The following is a 15,946-nucleotide window of genomic DNA, read 5'->3' as shown; positions in this document are numbered from 1 at the left end:
CCAAATCCAGCAGGGCTGTGGAGGCCACGTGAAGAGCATCTTGGGCTCCACCCTGAGACCAACAGGAAGCCAGTGGAGGCTACAGCCGTAAGGACCTCAGGAGGAAACTGCTGGTTTTCTTGAACCACACTTAAGTGAAATGTTGGGGATAATTTATAGAAGAAATGCTTTTAATGGGTGTGGGTGAAGTTAAAGGAACCCAGGAAGGATGTTAAGAAACCCAAGCAAAGTGACGTGGAGAAGCCACTGTCACTTCTAGAGGCGGAAGAGGCAAGGGGAGGAAATAGTGAGGACTGGAGCTGGGAAGGAGTGCCACCCTGCAGGAGCCGTGGCCATGGAAAGTCACAGACAACAACACAACTGCACACTCCACGGGGACAAATGCTTCAAATTCTCTTGCTTCTTGCCCTCCACTCTCCTGCTAGATCCTTCATTGGCTGAACCCAAACAGAAGACAGGAAGCCAAATGAATCCTACAACAAGGTACCAAGAAAAAAAAAAAAAAAGGCAGAGAGAGGGAGACACAGAGAATAAACAGCACTGCAGGCTTTTAGCCTGTGAGTGACATGATCAGATTCATGGTATAAAACAGATTATTCTGGGAGTTCCCGCCGTGGCGCAGTGGTTAACGAATCCGACTAAGAACCATGAGGTTGCGGGTTCGGTCCCTGCCCTTGCTCAGTGGGTTAACGATCCGGCGTTGCCGTGAGCTGTGGTGTAGGTTGCAGACGCGGCTCGGATCTTGCGTTGCTGTGGCTCTGGCGTAGGCCGGTGGCTACAGCTCCGATTCAACCCCTAGCCTGGGAACCTCCATATGCCGCGGGAGCAGCCCAAGAAATAGCAACAACAACAACAAAAAAAAAAAACAAAAAAAACCAGATTATTCTGACTTCTCTGCAGAGAATCAACAGGCAAAGATTAGGAGCAAAGATTAGGAGTGGGAGGAACAGTAAAGAGGCATCTGTAGGAATAAGAGAGCAGTAGAAACAGTAGCTAAACTAGAGTGGTGACTGAGCTGAGCTGATGGGGAGGAGAGGACACAGGTAGTGATTCCTAATGTGTCAGAGCTTGGCCAGGATTAGAAGGACCTCCACAGCCTCAGGTCATGCCCATCCATTGCTGTGAGATAACTGAGGCTCAGGAAGTTGAAGGAACCTGAGCCAGAGCCAGAGCTTTCCCACAACCCCTCCACCACACTGCCTCTGGCAACAGGCGCTGCATGGATCAGACTCGGATCCTTCACTTTTGTTCTCCAGGACAAATTCCTTCTGTAAGGCCCCCAAGGGTCGCTCTGGCAATACCCACCCCCAGAACCTTGACTTTACCTTCCTGACTAGTTTCTTGACTCCACACCCTTCTTGCTGGTGAGAGCTAGACATGAGCAGCACTGTAGAGCTGAACCTTGATGGCTAGATTGGAATAAACAAGGGGTGCTGGAGAAGCAAAGCATGGCCTTTTTTTTTTTTTTTGGCCATTTTGCAGCATATGGAGTTCCCACCCCAAGGATGAGAGTCGAGCTGCAGTTTCCATGTAAGCCACACCTGTGGCAATGCTGGACCCTTGACCCACTGTGCTGGGTCAGGGATCGAACCTCTGTCCCAGCACTCCCAAGATGCTGCCAACCTTGCTGAGCCACAGTGGGAACTCCAAAGCATGGCCTCTTTTTACCTTTATTTCTAATGTGAACAATTATTGAATTCTTGCTCTATGCTGGGCAGCATTTATAGCCCACAACCATACATGGAGGTATATACATTATCATTCTTTTATAAATGAGCCGACTGAGGCTCAGATTAAACGATTTGTCCGAGAGCCACATCTGGTTAAGTGGAAAAGCCCTGATTCAAACCCATGTCTCCTTGCCTCTAAGCATCTAGGGTCTTAACCACTACTCCATACTGTTTCTCACCTACTTGGCACAGAACTATGCTAGGCTCTCATTTGGGGTATTGGGTTTGGGAGATAGCATCAATTCATCAAAGAGTAGGGAGTGGTAGAGAAGGCAACCTTTGCTGTTACTCTTTGCATCAAGAGGAGTCACCTAATCCTTGCCTTGAATCTGGGCTGGCCTTTGTGCATTTGTTTTAACTAACTGAAGTCTGGAGTTTCTGTGGCTATATCATAAAAAGCTTTGCAGTTGTCTCTTCAGATGCTTCCTCTTTGGAGCCCACTGCCATGCTTTAAGAAGTCCAAGCTGGAGTTCCTGCTGTGGCACAGTCAGTTAAGGACCCAGCATTGCTGCAGCTGTGGCATAGGTTAGAGGTGTGGCTCAGATTCTATCCTTGACCTGGGAACTTCCGTATACCACGGGTGTGACCACAAAAAAGAAAAAGTCCAAGGCACATGGACAGGCTACATGTAGATGTTCCAGAAGCAGCCTCAGCTGAGCTCTAAGCAAAGAACCAACAATAAATGCAACCCAAGAGAGTGAGCTGTCTGGCACATCCAGGCCAGTCGAGCCTTCAGATGATTGTAGCCCCGGCCACCATCTGCTAGATGTCCAAGCAAGAACCACCCACATGAGCCCAGCCAGCTCAAGAACTATTAGAGATACTAATAAATTGCTTGAAGTGACTTAAATTTGGGGGTGGTTTGTTATGCATTCATAGAAAGTCAGAACAAAGCCTAAGGTCTCTGACCTCATGCAAACAATATTTAGACAAATGGAATATAAGCATACCACACACATTCCCTCTCCCACACAGCTGTTAACGAGGAGCCCCTTTCCTGGAAGCTTCCCTGCCTCTGCCAAAATCTGGACCCACTAGTTCTTGAGCCCAGCCTCCTTCTTAGTCTGCAGGGGTTTCCCTGCCTGTGAATGCCTCAGTGTACAAGTGAGAGGCCCATCCAGGGAAGATGGGGAGTGCCTTGGATCACAGCTCGCTACCTTCCACTCCCTTCCAGGTCATGGCCATGCAGGCTCTCCACCGATATGGACTGAGGGTATGGAACAGACTCTGGGAGCTGCAGAACTCTGATGAGAAAGAGGCAAACCAGGAGGGGAAGCAGAGGACAATGTGGGCCTTGTAGGAAAGCTTTCATCCTAGAATGAAAAAAAAAAAATCATAAGTTATCCTAGCCCAAGACTAGATTTAAATCTGGGTCTGACAAGGTTTCTCAACCTCAGCTCTGTTGATGTGTTGGACTGGCTTTGTTTGGGGGGCTGTTGTATATATTACAGGATGTTTAGCGGCATCCCTGGCCTCTCCCCACCAGATGCCAGTAGCACTCACCCACCCCCAGGTTGTGACAACCAAGAATGGCTCTAGACATTGCCAAATGTTCTGGGGGTGGGGGAAATGGCAAAACTGCCCTTGTCAAAAGCCACTACCTCTATCTTCTTTCTCTGCCCTGAAGACTTCTCCTCTCAGATCTGAGAAAAAACCCTCTGACTTCCTGCCACAGCTGTCCTTCACCCTGCCAGGTATCTGACCAGCACAGCCTCCCCTGCTCTACGTTCCCCGGCCAGATGGCACTCAAGCTCTCTGGAGGGCATTTCACAGACATCATGTAGTACTGCAGGCTGCGTCCATTCCATACTCCAGGCAGGGCCAGGTTAATGGGTGAGCCACTAGGCAGCTGTGCAGAGCACCAGTCAATAGGGGCCGCTGACACGTCATCAGAATAAAACCAGAATAGGGAATCAGTTAACTCAGGTCTTCATACCTGACTGCTGACAGAACTGGTGAGACATAAATTAGTTTGGTTGCAATTAAACATTAGGTACTGCTGCCAGCCTATCTCTGTTGATATGTTGGTGGCAGGTACATGAAATTTACATGGTGTACATAAGGCCTCACCACTAACTTTGACACTGGCCCTCTGAGAGTTCCCTTTAACAACCCAGCCTCCTAAAATTCTGAAACTAAAAAATTCACAATGCTGCATGTGCTCTCTCCTGGAGATGATTTATTAGAATGTCTTCATTTAAAGAGCTTAATATGCCTCCTAAGACACTGTCTAGTTCAGAAAATCACATGCAATATGCACACAGAATATAAATCCTTATTTTTAACATAAAAGCATTTAATTTTATTATTTTTCCCTCCTTGCTAAATGTTGAGCAAACATGTAAAGAATGATAGTGTAAAAAGGCCCAAGTCATTCACCTGGCGTGTCCATGTCTCACTCTGACCTGGGTGTTGACGGGAGGGGAAGGGGCAAAGACTCTGAGAAACTGCCCTGGAAACAACTGTTTCTTTCTACTCCCATTTATTTCTCTGTAAAATCAGATCAGAGTGAATTCTCCAAGTTATTTTAATGTAAAAATAAAGCAAAAACAAAACAAGACACCGTGTGAAATAGACGTGGGGAGGAGTGGATCATCTTCTATTTGACTTTGGACCTTAGAGAAAGACTGGGTACTACCTGCATGTGCAAGGGCCTCAGATCTTTTGCAGCTCCATTAGGTAGCTCCAACTCCTCCTGCTCCAACTAATAGTCCTTGATATGCTGGCCAACTACTCTCTCCTGCACCCCAAGCAAGAAAGTGCTCACCGGTTGATGGGGCTGGAGAAGACTCCCTGCTGCACTGCACGCTGCCTGAGTGCAGTCTCAAGGTCACAGGGCATGACTCCTGGTCCTGCAAGAAGCAGAGGCCCTGATGGGATCAGCCTTGGGAAAGATCTGCTGGGAAAAGGTCTGCAGGAGGAACAGAGGAGGAATCCCAGGAGGCAAAGGGAGCCATCAGACCACAGCGCAGGTCCGACTGGGAAGGAGAGAGGGAAGGAAGGAGCTGGTTGGCAGAGTTTTAGCCTGAAGAACACTGCTAGGAAAGTTTCAGCCAGGCTGATGGGCGTCCTAGAGCCAGCGTATCCTGTATCTTACAGGAACGGTCCTTTCTTAGCAGCCCTCTTGTTCTCAATCATTGACTGAGATTAACCCAAAGGAAGCAAAGCCTCAGAGTTGATGGCATGGTGGATGTGGAGCACAGTGTCTCGGGCTGTCTAGGAGTTATAGTTCCCATGGCACAGCAGGAGCTCTCTGAGTGGTGCATTTTTCGTTTTTCTTTTTCCTTCCTCCCTCCCTCCCTCTCTCTCTCCCTGCCTCCCTCCCTCCCTCCCTTCCTTCCTTCCTATCTTCCTTCCTTTTTTTCTGTCTTTTTATAGGGCACCCATGGCATATGGAAGTTCTCAGGCTAGGGGCTGAATTAGAGCTGTAGATGCTGGTCTACGCCACAGCCATAGCAACTCGGGATCTAAGCCTCTTCTGCGACCTATACCTCAGCTCATGGCAACACCGGATCCTTAACCCACTGAGCAAGGCCATGGATCAAACCTGCATCCTCATGGATCCTAGTTGGGTTCTTAACCCACTGAGCCACAGTGGGAACCCCTGAGTGGTGCATTTTCAAGGCCACCACAGCTGTGGAAGCCTCAGTGGAGCAGAAGCCCATGGATGAACGGGAGAGACGAGAAAGAGGGATAACAGCAGGTGAGGGAGGCCAAAGATTGATTGGGCCCAGCTCTGCCCAGGGCCGAGCTCACACCTCAAATGAGCCCTGGGGCTATTTCCAGGCTTCTGACTCCTGAATCCCAGGCCAGCACAAATATCCATCAGTTCAGCTAGAGCATGCTAACCTGAAAAGCAAGCATCATTGACTGCATTTTATCTAAAATTATAATTCAGGCTGCAAACAACTACTTTTCTATTGGAGTCTGGGGACACAGACATGACAACACAGGGGATTGTCCATAAGAAGGTATTTTCAGGAGTTCCCACCGGCTCAGCCCAACTAGTATCCATGAGGATGCAGGTTCCATCCCTGCTCAGTGGGCTAAGGATGTGGTGTTGCCGTGAGCTGTGGTGTAGGTCACAGATGCAGCTTGGATCCTGCATTGCTATGCCTGTGGTGTAGGCCGGCAGCTGTAGCTCCAATTCAACCCCTAGCCTGAGAACTTCCATATGCTGCAGATGCAGCCCTAAAAAAGGAAAAAAAAAAAAAAAAGCATTTTCACCCTTACGATGGTGTAGCCATCAGCAGAGAATATCCAAGAGTAGGGTAAGATATTTTCCTTTACACAACTGACATTTCTATGTGGCTGAGAAAATACTATTAATTTTTTTCAGAAATACTGATTCAGTGCATTTTATATCATCAGGAATTGTCCCAGAGCCTAGAACAATAGGTAGACATATTTGGAATTATTCACAAATGAAGAACTAGGAATATACATGTAGAAGTCATAGGAGAAAGATTAAGAGTTGAAAAGACAAAGACTATCTTAAAACATTTTCAATAATTCTGCTACTTATCACCTTCCATTGTGCATCCCAGTCCTTTGCTCATATGGCTGTTGTCCCATGAGTCGCAGTGTATTCCAATTAGTTACTCAAGGATTTATTCTCCCCGATAATTCGCAAAATCCCCAAGGACTGGGAACATGTGTGTTAATTCACTAATTAAATAAATAACTCATCACTCTATATTTATGCAACAAAGGTTTTTTGAGTGCTTTGTTTGCGCTGCTGTTGGTATCTGGGGAGACCAAGATAAATAAGACACAATACCTGTCTTCTAGGCACTCAAAGACAATTAGGGAGAAAGATGAGGAGACATCACTATAGCCCTGAGTGGTGTGATTAAATGAAGTTGAATACACAGAATGCAACAGAGAGTAAATTTTTCCTGATCGGCACCTATTGCCCTTCATTCCGGCAACAGCATCTCACTTCTTGCTCCAGAAAGGCACCTATAACCCAGACCTTGGCAATTCATTAATGAACAGGTTTTGGCCTGGGAGTGGTTCAGGAGTGTGGACGTGGTTGAACTTGGACCAGTGAGACTCATCTCAGGACTTGGTTCTCTCTGCTGACCTGGAGCTATGAGAACGTCAGTCTGGGGAATCTGGGGGGGCATCTTGGTTGAGGAAAATCTGCCAGAGGGTGAATTACATAGTGGAAGAAGGACTGAGAGGTGGAGAGAGAAAAAAAATGGGTCCTGATAACATTGTTTTAGCTCCTGGATCTAGCAGCACAATAAATGGGTCTGTTCCTTATCTGTTCTTTGGGTGGTCTCTAGGTTACCTTTTTTGGAGGTGGTGAGGTGGGGTTTAAGCCAGTTTGAGTCAGCTTTTTAATTACTTACAACCAAATATGCTTTGACTAATTGAGATAAATAGCTATATCTTCACTATTAGTTGCTTCAAAAAGTACTGAGTTCTCCATTTCCAAAATGACTTGTGTAAAAATCAAGCTAAGTCTATCAGAAAAGGAAATGCTGTGTTATTGAGGAACCCTAAGCCCTTTTCAGCCTGACTGACGTAGGGATCGGCGTCTGCAGCCTGAAGCAGAGAGTGCACGTGAAAGAAAGAAAGGCAGGAGAGAATCCTCACCACGTCAACCAGACTGGCCAGCAGGCTTTCCGTAAAGGCTTGATGTGTTTAGCCTAAAGTATCACTTCAGAACTACTATTTACTTTCTGCATTTTTGGTGAATGACAAGACTGACCCAAACCAGAGAGAACAGACATACCGCAATTTTTGTTCAAAGGAATTTAAAAATGTGCAGGTTGTTTGAGAGAAAGTGATGTGGCCACTGATGTACATCTACAGAGAAAGTATTTTTCTTTTCCCTCTTGTTCCTACGGGCACTTTCTGAGGGAGAAATTATCATCAAAGTCCAAAGTCTTTCCAACTTCTCTACAAATGTAAACATCCTCACTGTCGTGCCAAGCTTGGCAGAGACCAGCGGAGAAAGTGCCCACTGGGCACTTTCAACCTCCCAGGAGTTTGAATCAAGAGGCCGAGGAATCTGTGCAACACATCTGGGGCAGATGTCTAGTGGGGCAAAGCCTAGAACCAGAGAAGATGCGTTTTGTGAAACAGAAATACAAACAAATAGCTGACACCAGAAGACGGACTGTCTCCTGACTGTTTAGAAACCACTGGACTCTGGTTCTATTTATAAAGATGACATGTTCCACAGAACCAGTTTTCCTTGTTACTAATCGAGGCCAAAGCGCCAACATATTCCAGGCACATGTGGAAAGGGATTGAGATGTGGGTTCAGGGTTCTGACCTCTTTAATGAATTCATTCTGGCTCTGGGTCAGGACACATACGGAGTGTTTTTGTATTTTCTACTCTCAATAACTGCGGGAGACATAGGTGCATAGCCTTCCTCCAGATTCCTAGCCCTTACACCTTCCTGTCAGTTCCATCTTTCTACTTTCGGGCTCGCCTGCCTCCATTACCTACTTTTCATTCCCTCTTCACAGAAAGAACACTCCAGACTAGTCAAGAGGCATGGATTCTGGTTTAAGGCTTGCTGCCAACTGGCTACTCAATCTCTCTGGACCCCAGTTTCCTCATCTGGAAAATAGGCTTAGATAAGTGTTTACCCAATTCATGTTCCTCAAAATATGAAGAACTGGGGTGCATGTTTGGATATTAATGACCATGAGATGTATTGCAATGAAGAATAATGTTTAAACTTTGTTTTGTCAAGCATGGCTCCAATTCATTTGAGAACAAAATCTCTTTAAGAAATAACATCTAGCTTCATCTTGCTATTCTATGGTGTACACATTGAAAAATTGTGGTGGTGGCCAATACTTTGCTTCTCTGAGCCTCCTTTTTACTATCCTTCTATTTAGAAAGGCTGGGAACAAACCTATGCTTCTCAGATGTCCTTGAGGCTAGGGTTCTACCTTTGGATTACATCCCACCAATCAGATGTACTCATGAGAGACAAAAGATATTTTCATTTCTTGCCCAACCCTGATGGATACACTGATCTAAATGACCTCTTTCTAAAAGCCAAGTTCAACTCCATGGGGTTTTTATGTTTTTTCTACTGGCCATACCTTTTCTTAGGCAAAGAGCTTATTTGGATAAATCAGGTCTAGTTGATTCCTTCTCTTCTGAGTTGTAATAAATCCCCAGAAATAGACCCATCAGTAGTCAAGAAAGGGTAAAGGCTAGCTAGGATCATCTTGCTCTGAAGTTTTCATCAACCTTTATAACTTATTTCTGATTTAGCAGAAAATAGTTAATTTTCCTGGGGTCTTCAGCAATTCCAGGAAGAGAGATGCATGCTAACAAGTTGGAACCATAACCATGATGGCCTGCGGATCCTCTGGCAGCCCTTAGGAAGCTGAACTGAACTGGGCACACAGACTGTTACCCTTTAATGTCACACATTCTTATTTTTACAGGGATGACTATATTTCTCATAGCATTCCAGAAGCATCTTAAATGCTGCTCCAGTTAAAGAAGACAGCTCTGGGAGGACAGAGACCCCAGCCCTGGGTCCCCAGGGATTCAGTAAGCGACCTTGGTAAGAACAAATAACCACCCTTTCTTTCAGATTATCTGGGTCTAAAATCAACAAAGCACCATCTTCCCTGGCTGCCATTACTTTAGATAAATAGCGGGCCCTGATGTGAAGTGAGTTTTAACATGGAGCCTTTAAAGTGGGTGTCAGTGACTACGAAGCTGATCTTAGCTCCATGCAGGTTAGACACCAAAAGTTAGATTCTCCAAAACATGGCCTAACAGGAACTCCTGGATAGGTGGTCCTTTAGTAAAATTGTGAAGTAGCTAAAACTTGTCTTTTTCTCCTTACAGATGAGAAAAATTCAGTCTTCTGAATTATAGCATTAGAAACCTTTTCCCACTTTCCTCTGCCCTCTAGAATTGTGCAGGATTTTAGCTCTGTCCTTCTCAAGGCAAGAAAAAATAGTAAACTCATGTATTCTGGGGCTGCAGTTTTAATTCTGGATGCTCACAGCCCTGGACAGCTCTAGAGAGCATAGATGCCAGGGCCTCACAGCTAGAAACCTGCCTAAGTTGATTTTGGATGAGGCCCAGGTATACTAACTACTCCAAAGCCCCCACGGGTTGAGATCCACCAGGGTATTGTTACCCAGAAACACCTCTTCAAAGAGTATCATGGAAGAGGTTCCAGGGATGAACTAATCTTGCCTCACTCCTACTCAACATTTCCATAAAGCAGGTTACTGCCATTCACTTCTACTTGCAAGCTTCATGGTAGCCAAATGGGAAGTGGGCTCTTGCCATAAGTAAGCTCATAAAATCTTGCATTAATGCCAAGGTTAGTTTAATAGAGAGTTAATGCTCTATTCTGGAAATTCTGTGCCTATTCTGCCTCAATTCTGCCTCTATTCTGGAAATTCTGTGCCTATTGTGCTCAATTTTCCCACCCTTGAATAACCCCAGAACCTAGTCTGTATCCCCCATCTGGTGTCCTGCTCCTCATCTAACACTCTGGTACTCACTTGATAGTATTAAATAATGACAAGCACATGGGCTTTGAGCTGGATCTTGTGCTTTGCCCCACCACACTGTAATGCAGGATACCTTGAGAAGGATATTCTGAGTCTTGGTGTGTTCATCAGTTTAGGTTTGACATTTAGTACATACTGAACAAGCCCGAGGCCCCTTCCTATCAATTTCATTGTTTACCTCTACTTATTTCTACCTGTATTGTTTATGTGATCAGTAACCTAAAGGGTTTTTTTTTTGGGGGGGGGGCTTTTTGTCTTTTTTTTTTTTAGGGTCACACCTGTGGCATATGGAAATTCCCAGGCTAGGGGTCTAATTGGAGCTGCAGCCGCCGGCCTACATCACAGCCACAGCAACGTGGGATCCGAGCTGCGTCTGCGACCTACACCACAGCCCACGGCAACACCAGATCCCCAACCCACTGAGTGAGGCAGGGATCGAACCCGCATCTTCATGGATGCTAGTTGGGTTTGTTAACCACTGAGCCACAACAGGAACTCCATAAAGGATTTTTTTAAAGATAGGATTTAGGGTATTAGCAGGAAGATGTTTTGGGGACAGCAAGACTTTTGTGTTGCAATTGAAATTACAGCCTACTGGTCCTCAATAATGCTGTCTTAGTTTCCACTATACGGGGTCCTATCAAGGCATTCAGGACAGTGAGGCGATGGGGGAAACTAATGAATGCGGTGGGAGGAGTGATCTGAAGAAGCCCTCGATAGTCACTTGTGGGAGGCTGAAAAGTAAATCCAGGGAAGACCTGGAAAGAGAAAGCCACCAGATGTCCAACTGGGAAGCAGAAATCCTGGCTGGAGTCTGTTTCAAACCACAGAATCTGAATTTTGGGGAGAAAGCATTAGAAACAATAAATTACTCCAAATGGCAAATTTAGGATTCGACTGCCTCAAACTGTAACAACTCAGGCCCCTGTAAAAGAGAAATATTCCAGATGGCAAAGTGGAAGGATGAATTATAGAGAAGGAAGTGGCTAATATCCTGTGCAAGACTTTGAAGCAATGCAAAGAGAGCCTTCCTGAAAGGAGCAGGCTCAGGGAATCTGGTATCTCTAAGAGACAGAAATGGGGTGCCATTCTATCAGGGTCAGCTGGCCCCACTGGCCAGCCTTGGGTGCTCAGGGCTCGGGTTTGATTTCACATTGCCTTCTGTCTTCAAAGAGATTCTGGAACAAATGGCTCTGATGGTTTCAGGAGGGCGTCTGGAGTCACCACTTAAGATATGGAGAACTTTGCTTTAACATGGTCCATCTGGCTTCACTGCTTAATTCTGGGTTCCACGGGCCTAGGTAGAGTGCCCAGTTGTTCTGAGTCCCCTTCCATCTTCTCTCTCTCTTTATCCGAGGTCACTTTAGCCCAGGAATCAAGGGGATTGAATGTGAACAGGTGAACTGAAGGCAGCTGAAGGAACTTCGCTGCATCCTGGTTAAAGGATCTTAATTCTAGCTTCTCAAAATGTAGCCTTTAGACTACACGATCTGACCATGTGATGTCTCCATGTCACCTGGAATAGGGTTGGAAAAGCAGCACCCCGAATCTACAAATCAGAACCTGAATTTTAACATGATCCACAGGTGCTTCATATATAAAGATTTGAGAAGAAATGCTCTAGTAGATTTTATAGGCAAATGAGATGTAGGCCTGCAAAAATCCATTTATTCATCAGAAAGGACATTTCCCATTGAGAAGTTTAATGTTTTCAACAACACTGCAGCTTATCAAATCTACAAGTTCCTAATAGCACCGCCAAGGCCTTGACTTCAATACTACTCATAAAAGGCTTTTCCATCTGAAGTTGGGTACTTAAACAAAGGACCATCCAGTGCTCAACCTTAGCCTCAGTTAATCCATTCCACTGTTTCTCCCCTCTTCCTCATGGGACAGTCCATCCGAACTGGAGGAAAGTCACAACATAAAAACTGGATAAAACCATTTTCTGGCTTCCCATCACATTTAAAAAAGAATACGGGAGGAAGGGATACACTAGGAGTTTGGGATGAACATATACACACTACAATATATAAAACGGATAATTAATAAGGACCTACAGTATATACACTACTCAATACTCTGTAATAACCTACATGGGAAAAGAATCTGAAAAAGAATGGAGATATATATATATGACTCACTTTGCTATACACCTGAAACTAACACTGTAAGTCAACCATACTCCAATAAAATTAAAAAAAAAAAATTCAGGCTCCTTATTGTGGTCTTAGAAGTCCCTTCATGATCGGATACCTGACTATATCTTAGATTTTCTTTCTTGCCCTTTCTGCTCCAGCCACTCTGGCCTTCTTTCTTTCTGCAACAAACCAAGTTCATTCCCAACTGCAAGCACTTCTAGTCATCGTTTCTTCCATGGGAATGCTGCTTCCTTCCTCATATCTTATCACTGCTGACCCCTCATCATTTAGGTCTTAGCACAAATACTCTTCTCTTATAAGGACTGATCCTGACACTCTGCCTGAAATTCCACTGACCTCAACCATCTCTATCCCATTATCCTGCGTGGTTTTCTTCATGGTACTTTACATTACCTAGTAGTCTCTGTTTATATTTACTAATTTATTTCTCCTCCCTTACTAAATATAAGCTTTAGAAGAGCAGGGAACAAGTTTCTCTTACTGTTTTCTATATCCCAAGGACCTAGAACAGTGCCTGACAGAGTATTTATTCAATGAATATTGACTGAATTTGAGTGAATGATACTGCTGGCATGAAATCATGGACTTGCGGATTATCTGTACATTCTACTTTTCCTCCCCTAACCATTCTGCTCATGCCCACAGATAGCTGAGAAGGGCTCAGGTGGCAGAGCCTGAGTTAATGATGCTTTAGGTCTGCTCCACAGTATTGAGATAGGTCATGCTGTAGTCATTTCAGAGATGTGTGGCATTTCAATTCAAGATAGTTCCGTAAACTCTTAACGACTGTCTGTCCATGTATGAGGTACTGTGAAATACAACAGGGAATATAATAAGTTCCTGACCTCAAGGGCCTCTCCTTAATCGGGAAGACAGGCAGATAAGCTAATCATTTTCCTGTATTATGAAAAGTGCACAGCCCCAGTGAGTTCAAGTTATAGGTATACAAGGGAAGAGCAAGAGTTTAAATGCGGAGGATCAGTGATAATTTCCTCAAATAACTGATGCTTGATTTGGGTTTAAAGGCACAACTAGGAGTTTTCCAGAGGCATATAAAGGCAAAAGGCATTCCATGGAGACAAAATAGCATGTACAAAGGCACATAAACAAAAAAGGGGGTTGAGGGGTGGGAACTGCCAATAGTTTGGCGAAGCCAGAATGCAAAGTGCACCACTGGGCAGGCAGAAGGAAATACGCTGGGGAAGGAGTCAGGAGCATGTAATAACTCTTCTCCTTGAGGTGCTGGTCCTACTTTATGTTTAAGGTCAGATGCAAATATCTCAAATTCATTTTAGTCCAAAAGAGCCAGCAGTGAATTTAGCTGTGTGCATGTTGCAACCTCTAGCTCTCTCTTGTGCCCCCAACCCCACCCCGGGCACCATGAGCACCATACCCAGTAATCTCAAAAGCCCCTACATGCTGGACCCTTTAGGCACTGCATGCTCCACTGTCTGAGTCATTTCCCCCTCTGCCAATTGTGGCAGAACCCAGAGGAACTCTCCACTAATGGAATTTGAGATGACTCACTCCAAACCAGGGACTTGAAACTTGCAAACCTTAGTAGCAACACCTTGGCAGTAAGACTCTTGGTTCAGTTTGGACAGCTTGTTGTCTGGGGAGCCAGTGGAAGTGAGGGGAGCCTCTGAGGGGAGGGTGTTTGAAGCAGGAATTTTGGGTGTTCTGGAAGAGCGAGAAAGACAACAGTACCCACTGCCTGTCACTGCTCGTTTGAGATCCAGATGGTTGCCAAGAGCCAAAATAGGACACTCAAACATATTGTTTTGTTTGGTATACCTGGTTTTGCTTGCAATGTTTGATGTTCTATTTAAAAATAAGGAGATTTCATATTTAATTCTAGATTTCTGGACTTTACGATTTGAAAGACCTGCAATAACCTACTGCAAGTCAAGAGTGGATGCCCTTTGTCATTTAGGTTGTGTACACTTCAGGTTTCCATGGTCCTCACACTGACAGTTACTTTCTGGTGCCCCTGCACTGACACCTAGAATACTACATTGGTTTAACTGTACCCTGATGGCCCCTCTGGACATTTGAGTTTGTTACCCCTATTCTGGAGCCATCACTGAGAGGACAACCTGATGATATTTTCAGTAACAAAGGAATGGACTTCAAATATCATCTCTGGAAAATTTCACCTGCCCAAGGCTCAGGAATTTTTTTTTAGAAAATAATACATTAAAAGGGCATGAAGATGACCAGTCTCCACCTCCCATTTCTTCTCTTCTGGAAGATTCATGGTATTCACATTTGAAGCTGAGGTTATATTTTTAATTGTCTTATTGTTTCTCATCATAATTATATCATCATTTGTATTTAACAGAGGTGCCCAGTAAGCGGTAAGAAGAGAATGGCATTGCTGGTCTAGGTCTTGCGTGTCTGGTATCTTCCCCCAGGAAACCTGATACCCAGGATAGGGCATGTTTTGCTCTTTCTTCCATCTATTTATGTTTTCATGCTCTCCTTCCTTCCATCCGTATTCACCTGCCTGCTCTTCCAAGGAGCAGTCCATGATTTCCCCAGGCTGGAAATGTTAGCTCTCTCTTCTCTATTCAAAATGAGTACTTGTTTTTGTTACATAACTTCTTGAGCTTTTGTTTCCTGCATGGGAAATATAGTGTCTACTTCATAAGATCATTATGAACATTATATCTGGATGTGGTGAAAATTACAAACAATTATATATCACTTGTTATATGGCAGGAACCCTTCTAAATGCTTTGTATATATGACCTTATTTAATCTTTACTACATTGCTGTAAAGTAGGTACTCATGTGATAAATACCATTTTACAGATGAAGAAACTGAGGCAAAAATAGGTTAAGTAACTTGCTCAAGGTCACCTAGCTAACAAGTGCTGGAGATAAGCTTCAAACTCCAGAAACCAGACCCAGCATCTATAGCCCTACACTAGGTAGGACAGCCTCTCTTTCGAAGTGAGGCCTATAATACTCCGTAGTGCCTTTTGTGTTGGAGATTGCAAATTGTCCTCCATTATCCATTCCCACCAGTGCTATTTTTGTATTTTTAGTAACACACAGCCAGATGGAATCCTACTTGCTTTCAAGTGTGGTTTGACTAGCTGAAGAGAAATGTATAGGGAAGAGTCCCAAATAATATAAAGCTTGAGAGGTGAGATCCTCTGCATTCCTTCTCCTCCCTTATTTAGGCAGGAGAATCTTCAGGCAGAGGACTAGCTTATCAGCACATCTCTCCTGAAAGCTCTTTGCCTTCTGGAAGTACCAGATATCCAGCATAGTCACAAAACACCCCTGAGATCAACAAAAGACTTGCGACTATTCAAATACAAATGGCACTGGTTTTCCTTTCATCATTTTTATATATGGTTCTATATCTAGTTCTAACACTAACATAGCTATACAATTTGATGCAGACTTTATTTTGCTCTGATTTTTCTATCTATAAAATGAACGATTGGAAAATGGCAGACATATTTGCTTTTGTAGGCTATATCCGATTGATTAGTTGCTTTTGCCTAGGGTACTGCAAGCCAAAA

At 44.5% G+C, this 15,946-nt stretch overlaps 1 protein-coding gene across 18 annotated transcripts in view; it reads right to left on the bottom strand.

The window, feature by feature from the left end:
* The window catches only part of SLIT3 (slit guidance ligand 3), a 914,676-nt gene that overhangs the window by 696,059 nt on the left and 202,671 nt on the right, over positions 1-15,946 (bottom strand). For 2 of the 18 annotated variants that reach the window (XM_085001786.1, XM_085001785.1), the window contains 2 exons: positions 4,498-4,582; positions 2,888-3,043 (listed from right to left, as the gene is read on the bottom strand). The exons of the other annotated variants lie outside the window; for them this stretch is intronic. The gene's annotated coding sequence lies outside the window, so the exon portion shown is untranslated. The remainder of the gene's footprint in view (positions 1-2,887; positions 3,044-4,497; positions 4,583-15,946) is intronic. 18 annotated transcript variants of the gene reach the window in all.

This window comes from Sus scrofa, chromosome 16, assembly GCF_054392235.1.
Source record: "Sus scrofa isolate SSC_HxYL_T2T_F1_AM1 chromosome 16, Sscrofa_HxYL_maternal_Yorkshire_Landrace_v2.0, whole genome shotgun sequence".
In the NCBI taxonomy this organism is placed as follows: domain Eukaryota; kingdom Metazoa; phylum Chordata; class Mammalia; order Artiodactyla; family Suidae; genus Sus; species Sus scrofa.
Note: the sequence above shows the minus strand (reverse complement) of the source record. Positions and strands in the feature narration are given on the sequence as shown.